The sequence below is a fragment of the Amblyraja radiata genome, chromosome 3, assembly GCF_010909765.2.
Source record: "Amblyraja radiata isolate CabotCenter1 chromosome 3, sAmbRad1.1.pri, whole genome shotgun sequence".
NCBI classification, from domain to species: Eukaryota; Metazoa; Chordata; class Chondrichthyes; order Rajiformes; family Rajidae; genus Amblyraja; species Amblyraja radiata.
Window position 1 is genome coordinate 20,361,288 of NC_045958.1, and position 9,913 is coordinate 20,371,200.

Sequence of the window (9,913 nt, forward strand, 5' to 3'; positions counted from 1 at the left end):
GAAGGTGGAATCTCATATAGATAGGGTGGTAAAGAAAGCTTTTGGTATGCTAGCCTTTAAATCAGAGCATTGAGTATAGAAGCTGGGATGTAATGTTAAAATTGTACAAGGCATTGGTGAGACCAAATCTGGAGTATGGTGTACAATTTTGGTCACCCAATTATAGGAAGGATGTCAACAAAATAGAGAGAGTACAGAGGAGATTTACTAGAATGTTGCCTGCGTTTCAACAACTAAGTTACAGGGATAGGTTGAATAAGTTAGGTCTTTATTCTCTGGAGCGCAGAAGGTTAAGGGGGGACTTGATAGAGGTCTTTAAAATGATGAGAGGGATAGACAGAGTTGATGTGATCAAGCTTTTCCCTTTGAGAATAGGGAAGATTCAAACAAGAGGACATGACTTCAGAATTAAGGGACAGAAGTTTAGGGGTAACATGAGGGGGAACTTCTTTACTCAGAGAGTGGTAGCGGTGTGGAATGAGCTTCCAGTGGAAGTGGTGGCGGCAGGTTCGTTGGTATCATTTAAAAATAAATTGGATAGGCATATGGATGAGAAGGGAATGGAGGGTTATGGTATGAGTGCAGGCAGGTGGGACTAAAGGAAAAAAGTTGTTCGGCACGGACTTGTAGGGCCGAGATGGCCTGTTTCCGTGCTGTAATTGTTATATGGTTATATGGTTATCACCAATCTCATCTAACACATCTACCCGAATGCCACGTGGCCACCATGGAATTCAGGTCTCTATTTGAACTCAATTCAAAAGGTAAGAAATAGGAAAAAATAAACTTAAAGTTAAGAGAAAACAAAGAATAAACAATTAGTTTTCATAGATTGCAAGCTCATTTAATGACATCTTATTTCATCTGACGGACCATTTCATCAAAAGGGGCATATATATGAATATATAAATATAGTCTGGAACTGGATGTCATGTATCCCGATAGGCTTTGGTGTAAATGAAACAGACATAGCAAAATCCTGAACATAGTAAGAGCTGCCAGTTTATTGGCAGCATGGCCTTGAAAAGACCAGTGAGCTCTCTAGTTAGATAAGAAACAGAACTTGGACGAGTGACAACTCGAAAGAACAGGAAGATCTGCTAATCAGATAAGAGCCAGAACCTGGATGAGTGACAACTTGAAAGAACATTCTAGAATACTTTTTAGAGAGCTTTTGGGTTTGAACGAATACTACCCTTCGAACATTGAAAGAAAACTAGTACAAAAAACAGGCAAAATACACATCGGGTACACAAATTTAATCTAAGAGGAGTTAGACAAAGTGGCGCAGCCCCTCTCGTTTCCAAAAAATCGTGCAAAACATTGGAGACATCTCTCTGTATTAACTTTACATTCCCCTCCCTTGTCTGACAAAAGCCGTTCTGTTTAAAAGAATCTTTGTTTCTGTGGGGACCAATTTGCAGAATTAGCAAGCTAGAAAATTCCCCAGGCAGATTTTATGAACTGGGACTGCGAAGGTTTGCAAACGTTGTCTTCTGTTGGAGTGAGAATTTAAAATGAACAAATGGAGTAGTTTAATGTAATGGTGGGCGGGCTAATGTTCAAATTAGGAGTGGTCTGAGCTGTGATTGGACAGTAATCCAGATTGTGATTGGCCACCTCCCCCATCTTCTATAGACAGGGTCGCCATTGCCAGACATAGGGTCTCGAGAGGACTTTCTGGTACTGGGTTTTTTCTCCGAACTCTTATCAGCGCTTTCTTTCACTCATTTCTTAAAAAGCAGATAGCAACACAGTTAAAGGTAAACCATGGCAATCTTTAATTGATTCGTTAGTCAGGTGTGGCAAAGATCTATAATGAGCTCAAACGTTGCTCAGTGCTTCTCGGGCTCCACTCACAGAACAAAGGAGAGTTAGCACAATTATACATTTTTCTTATCAGTAAAATACTCCTACCAAGTATGAATATGGCATGACTGAAAGATTCTGTAGCCTTTCAGAATATAAGAAAAGCTGGGTCCAAATCAAGCTCATCCAATAACAAGTTATTACTTATCTCTGGAGCGTCAACGATTTTTTTCAATCTTGGCTTCTGTATGGCCTTGAAAAGAAGCACATGTTATTACGCAGGCTGCCATCTTAATGTCTTTATTGAAAAGACAACCTGTCCTCCATATTGTGTTCCATATAATTTACAAAGTCATTCAGACTTGGCACCGAGCCATTTGTTTGTTCTACTAGATCATGCTTTTGTGAAGAACAACTCCATTTTAGATTTGATTATTAGATTTGACTATTATCTCTTTCATAGGGACAGGTGTTACGTATCCTGTGGTTGTAGGGAAGGTGTTGTTTGCATGGGAAGGGATGAGTGAATCAAGAAATTGCATAGGGAGCAGTCTTTGTGGAAAGTGGAAAGATGTGACTGGTGATGGAAATGTCAGAGAATATGTCAGATGCGAAGGTTGGTGGGGTGAAAGGCGAGGAACAAGCGTGGACTCAGCAATCATTTCAGCGAACACATGCACTCGGGCAGTATAGGACAGTATGTTTAAAGACAATAGATTAGTGAGAGACTTAATGGCAGCAGGGATCATTATCCTTTTATTCCATTAAAAACCACGAGTTATCTAGTAAGATATAAAGTCCACATTGGACAAGATTCACTCACCATTCACTTCATATCTTCAACAAAAATCTAAATAATTTGTGAAAACAAATTTTCATTCGTCTAACAGGCCTGCTCTTCCATTTTGAGATACATTTCAATTGCTTATTTGAAGAAAAAGAGATGTCCAATACAGAAAAACAATATTTTAAGTTTTGTTCTTCTCATAACTGGCAATGATCCTCAACAATAACATGCTTGGAGTTCTGTCAATGTTCTTCAATTGATACATTTCTTCTCATCATCAGACGAATTCTAAATTTCAAATGTTAAAATATACACTTCATTCATTGTTGACAAATATAATGCATTAGTAAAGAAGGTTGCTATCATTTTAATGAAGCAAAATTGTTAGACTTGGATGTCGACCTGCTAGGCTTCCAGTAGGAGTAGGAAGATAAAACCATTTTGGCCCAATGATACAAACACTTTGCCAGAAGAGTTCCAAGGATGAGGAATCAAGAGTGCCTCGTCTAAAGGACACTTGGACCAATGATCACATTTCCACGTATTCAAGGAGCAATGCATCCAAAAGCTAAGATTTCAAAACAAGTGGCCACTGAGATCTTCCATCTGCTGCAGATTGGGGTTCCTGTCTGAACTGCTCAGCTGGTGGAGATAATGACTCTGTGGATCACTCCAGATGTTGTTGCGTAATATTTACCATATCTTACATCCTGCGTTATAAAATTGCATTGAGACTGTCGTCAGATATCAACGAAATTTGATGTTCATTAATCTTGACCATATTGGATCATTAACCTTTTACTGGTTATAGCAATAGGCCTTGGAGCATCACTCAATATCTTTCTAATGCCAACTACCACATCCTTCTAATTTCAAATTGAGAAATGTCATGGTGCTTCAGACTCTGGGGAAGCATGTAAATCTGAGTTTAACTTCCCTTTGAATGGCTGAGTGCTATTGGTTTTAGATGCCCACTGGCCACAGTCAACAAGTTTGAACCTGCAATATCCTAAAAAAATTCTGAACATTTTCCTCGGTTATAACGTTAAGCCAAGTAATACTTCCATTCCAGTAAAGGCAGTACTTCAAGCAGTCCTGCAGAGTAGTGAAACAGTATTTGAATTCTTATCAATTATATTCTATTGATGTGCCTGACCAGGAATAGATATTCATGTCTCTGCCAAACTGATTAGTATTTAAAACCAGACCTTATACCAATCTTCAAACTTTAGAATTGCAAATTGGCTTCAATGCTGTACCAGAAAATTATTGTGAAGGGAATTATGAAATACAAATCAAACCAAAGTGCAAATGATGGATATCTCCTGCATTGTTATTTTTAAGCATGTAAATTGATAAATCAGAGTAGTGAAGATATTCCCCACAGGAAATCTTTCTTTCATTGTACCAATATTTGGTATGTACCTGTATCTATTTAATGTGTCCATTGTGGGACTGTCTATTAAACATAATTTGAAAGTCTCTAATATGAGAAATTGGATTATTTTCCTCTTGATTCCGTGAACTAACTTTAGAAATTTCTCAAATTGCTCTGATTTTATCTGAATGAATTATTTTAAAGTCTCCAATTTGACGTAATTGTAGGGAGTGGGCATCATTGATAACTTTATTAATAAGGCTATAAGCAGTGCCGATAACATTTATTTATATTGTTGCAACATGCAGAGACCAATCAAGCACAAATGCAAAAACATTAACTAGAAGCTGCATTCCCACTTGATTTTGCATACATTTAAAAAATCCAATCAAAGTAAAGTGTAAAAAATTGCAGTATAGTTCACATCAACAACCATATGTTTTAATCTAGGAGAACCCTTATCCTTATCTAATCATTAATACGAACAGAATGACATGACTCCTCCGTACCCCTCCCCCCATTTCATACATTCAGTAATGTGAAATAATGTGAAAACCGACCTAGATTTTGTTTTACATATTTAATGAGCAGAGGAATGTTATATAAAATATTGTTCAAAGGAAAGGAAGTGTGTGACTTTCAAATATCTTTACAAAATTTAATCCATTTACTGAAGAGTAAAGAATTTTGGATGGCATTTGCTACCATGCAATCTTTAAAATAATTAATATACAAATCCATTTCATAGAAAAATGGTAAAAATCCAGAAATATGACAGGTGGCAAGGAGTGATTCATGATGCTGCGATCTGATGATTTATCCTGGGACCAGCTGTATTGGCAATCTGTTCTTCCAGACCCAGAAAAATGGATTAAGGGAACATTTTTAACATTGCCTTGCTACAGTATCTGGCAAACATATTGTGTTATTACATAGAAACATAGAAAATAGGTGCAGGAGTAGGCCATTCGGCCCTTCGTGCCTGCACCGCCATTCAATATGATCATGGCTGATCATCCAACTCAGTATCCTGTACCTGCCTTCTCTCCATACCTCCTGATCCCTTTAGCCACAAGGGCCACATCCAACTCCCTCTTAAATATAGCCAATGAACTGGCCTCAACTACCATCTGTGCAGAGAATTCCAGAGATTCACCACTCTCTGTGTGAAAAATGTTTTCCTCATCTCAGTCCTAAAAGATTTCCCCCTTATCCTTAAACTGTGACCCCTTGTCCTGGATTTCCCCAACATCGGGAACAATCTTCCTGCATCTAGCCTGTCCAACCCCTTAAGAATTTTGTAAGTTTCTATAAGATCCCCCCTCAATCTTCTAAATTCTAGCGAGTACAAACCGAGTCTATCCAGTCTTTCTTCATATGAAAGTCCTGACATCCCAGGAATCAGTCTGGTGAACCTTCTCTGTACTCCCTCTATGGTCTTTCCTCAGATTAGGAGACCAAAACTGTACGCAATACTCCAGGTGTAGTCTCACCAAGACCCTGTACAACTGCAGTAGAACCTCCCTGCTCCTGTACTTAAATCCTGTTCAAATGCACCATAAAGCAGTGCAGAGAAAAGATCAATAATATTGTATGTGCGCACATATTGTACATGGCTTAGTTTTACTATTGTCACGTATGCTGAGGTACAGTGAAAAGCTTTGTTTTGCATGCTATCCTGCCTGCATGTTGTTAGTGTCTCCAGAGTACAAAACATTGAATGACATTTTCTATGAAGTGAATAGTTTTGAAAGTTTACAGTTGTGCAAAGAGATACTTCATAAAGTTTCCGTGTAAGTCACTGTGATCAGTTACCCAGCATTAACCCTGTTCCCGAGTCACCAATTCGGTCTCTCTCCTTGGCTCTTGCATGAAGCTAAACAAGACCATCTGCCGCCTTAGTGTCATTATTGACCTTTAGGTGAGTTTCCAATCATGTATTCACAGCATTATTAAAAGTTACTAGACTAAGTGGGATCCGTTGGGTCCCTGTCACACTGGAGACACTGGTCCCCCAATGCAACCCTTCCCCAACGCAATATTCCACCACTCACCCGTTCCCCCAACGCAAACCGTTCCCCCGACGCAATATTCCACCACTCACCATAGCCCCCAACTGCGCAGGAACGGTTCATTTCCCCTCATCCCCCAGCACTCCCTCCCCCTCTTCTTCATCCTCCCTCTTCTTTCTGCCGTCCTCATCCCTTCCTCCTGTCCCCAATTCCTCCCTCTCCTTTCTCCTTTCCCCTACCCCCAGTCACTCCCTCCCTCCCTCCATAACTCTCCTCCCCTCCCTACCCCCCTCCTATCCCTGTATCCCAACTCCTCACCTCCCCCTCTCCCCCCACTATCCCTCCTCACCTCCCGACTGCCCTCCTCTCCCTCTATTCCCCGCTCCCTACCTCCCCCACTCCTCTCCCTCTATTCCCCTCCTTCCCCCACACTCCCTTCTCACCTCCCCTACTTTTCCCCCTCTCCGTCCCTGCCCCCTCCACTCCCTCAATCCCCCCCACTCTCCTTCCTCACCCCTGGATCTTGAGGTTGCCGCTCCTTTCCCTCGGAGCGGCGGCTGTGGCCCGCGGCGGCTGTGGTGGCGGCGGCTCTGGCCGTCCCCTCCGGCCGCTTCCGGCCAACTGGCTGTGTGGCTATGGCCGTGCTACACCGGGCAACGCTGGACGAGGAGTGCGCCGCCAGTGAATGACAGGACAAGAGGCCAATCCGTGGTTTTAAAATTTTCAAACCTTAATAACTTTGAAACTATACCATCGATTGGAACAAAACTTGATGCACTTGAGCACAGGAGAATGGTTAGTAAGGTGGTTTTCGTGCAAAGAGAAAAAAAACACAAACATGAAGAGCACAAGATCAGAGTTTTAGTTAGTTGGGGGGATCTTATAGAAACATATAAAATTATAAAAGGACTGGACAAGCTAGATGCAGGAAAAATGTTCCCAATGTTGGGCAAGTCCAGAACCAGGGGCCACAAGAACGTCCTTCCTCGAATTAGGGGACCAAAACTGCACACAATACACCAGGTGTGGTCTCACTAGGGCCCCATACAACTGCAGAAGTACCTCTTTGCTCCCATACTCAACCTCTTGTTATGAAGGCCAACATGCCATTCGATTTCTTCACTGCCTGATGTACCTGCGTGCCTACTTTCATTGACTGATGAACAAGGAGCCCCAGATCCCACTGTACTTTATCCCAACTTGACACCATTTAGATAATAATCTGGCTTCCTGTTTTTTCAACCAAAGTAGATAACCTCACATTTATCCACATTAAACTGCATCTGCCCACTCACCCAACCTGTCCAAGTCACCCAGCATTCTCGTAGCATCCTCCTCACAGTTCACACTGCCACCCAGCTTTGTGTCATCTGCAAATGTTCTAATGTTACTTTGAATCCCTTCATTTAAATCATTGATGTATATTGTAAATAGCTGTGGTCCCAACTCCGAGCCTTGCGGTACCCCAATAGTCACTGCCTGCCATTCTGAAAGGGACCCGTTAATCCCTACTCTTTGTTTCCTGTTTGCCAACCAATTTTACTTCGGAGTCACGTGAGTGACTACGTGAAGAACCCGTCCAGCACGCATGCGCGACATGAGCGTTCACGCAGTGCAACAGCGATGAACGGGAGTACAGGGCGCTCCCGCTACAGACTTAAAAAAGACGGACCATCAGGTAAGTTTACTCTGAGGTCGTATTAGAAAACTTTGCTTTGCTTTGTTCACGCCAGGTCGAGACAACTGGGGAAAATGAACAAAGCGAGACAAGCAAAAAAGACCGCCCCCCGTTCGACTCCAACAGAGGAGCGTTCCATCAGTGGGGGGCGAGAGGCGGCAGGACCGCACACCCTGCGGTCCACTATTCCTGATACCAAGCCGAGCCCAGTACCGTTAGCGCAGCCTGAGCAGCGGACTGGAGGTAAATCGAAACGGAAGACCAACCGGCCGGTAACATCTGACAACTCCGGCGAGGAAGTCTCGCCGCCCGAGAGCGGCAGAGACAGCCGCCTGAGCCGCCTGGAGCGGCTCATGGAGCAAATGCTCCAGCGAGACTTGCTTCGGGAGCTGGAGCAGTCTCGCCAAGGGAGTTCAGGCACTCCCGCCACAGTGCCTCACAACGCACTGGCCATCGCTTCTCCCTCAGCCGAGGGCAGCGTAGGCGACCAGGGCTGGGCTGGTCAAGAAGAGGGGTCACTGGCCGAAGATGTCGGGAGACGCTTGGGGTACAGGACCAGGAAGAGCTGCTGGGTGTGGTCAACCGCTACGTGGCTACACCACGAGCAGGACGGCTATTAGAGCCAAAACTGGCAGCCAGCATAGACTACCTGTACTTCAAACCCCTACAAGAGCAGGTAGTCAATGAAGCACTAGAGCTGTATTCGGCCCCAGAAAACTGCGTTTCGCTCAACGTACCGGCCGTCAACATCCAAATCTGGGGGTACGTTGGGCAGAACATCCGCAATCAAGAATTAAAATTACAACGTATTCTCAGGCTCCTGACGTCAGCCATTACATCTTACGCTCGTTCCGTGGATGGGGTGGACATGACCACAAACCAGCAAGACACATTAGCTCTGCTGTGCAACACCCAATACGAGATAAACAACCTCCATAAGGAAATAATAAGACCTGCCCTCAACCCCAAATTTGTGGGATTGTGCAAAACACCGGCCTCATAGCCTCAAATCCGGCTCTTTGGTAAGGACCTCTCCAAAAAAGTAAAAGACCTGGAAGAAGAGTCCAAAACATTTGGCCTCATGAGGGCAGGCCCCGGAACGAGCAGACCCACAAAACCCAGACGGCAGTACCCCACCGCGTCCACCAGTCGACGTCAACCTCATGGGACTGGTGAAAGCTCGGGGTCCGCATACCATTCCCGAAAGCCTTTTTTAGGCTAGGGCCCAGAGCGGACCCCATGGAAAATGCGCCACCCCCAACCAGCAGCACATCCGACAACACATCGTCCAACGAAGAAACAGAAGAAGGGATCGCACCCATAACCATGGAGGTAGGTGGGTCTGGTTCCTACCAGCATATAAAAAGTGGGGGATCTATACTAACAGGGAGGAGATTACACCTGTTTGTGGAAGCATGGAATGATAAATATATACTCAACAGTATTCGTGGTTACAAAATAGAATTTGTTCAAGAAAACATGCCACCAGTTCAGCACACACCCCAAAGGGTCTTTACCCTCTCAGTTAAAGAAAAACTAGAGGGTCAAGCAGAACTGGTGAGGTTACTTACAAAGGGTATCATTGAGAAAACCAAACATGAACCTTTGGAATTTGTCTCAAATATATTTACTAAAACTAAAAAAGATGGTGGATGTCACATCATCATTGACTTGACCTCACTAAATACGTTTGTTAAGTATATACACTTCAAAAAATGGAAACATTTTTAACTTCCAAACAACTGATTTCCAAAGGATACTTTATGGCAAGCATCGACTTAAAAGATGCCTACTATTCAGTACCCATTCAAAAGGATCATCGCAGATACCTGAAATTTACCTGGATGGGGCAACTATGACAGTTTAAAGCGTTGCCTAATGGCCTAACATCAGCCCCAAGATTGTTTACCAAGATACTAAAACCAGCCTTGGCAATATTAAGAAAACAGAAACATATTTTCATGGCATATCTTGATGATATCTTAATAGTAGGAAAAATCATGGAATTGGCCAAATCAGCTGTATCAGCTACCAAACAATTGTTTGAAACCTTGGGATTTGTCTTACATCCAGATAAATCTAAGTTGACGCCATCCACAACTATGGACTATCTGGGATTCACAATTAACTCAGTCCACATGTCTGTAACATTGCCAAAAGAAAAAGCAGCAGAATTGACACAAACGTAACAGATTAATGGTCGACGACCAGCCAACCATTCGACAAGTGGCAAGAGTAATTGGCAAAAT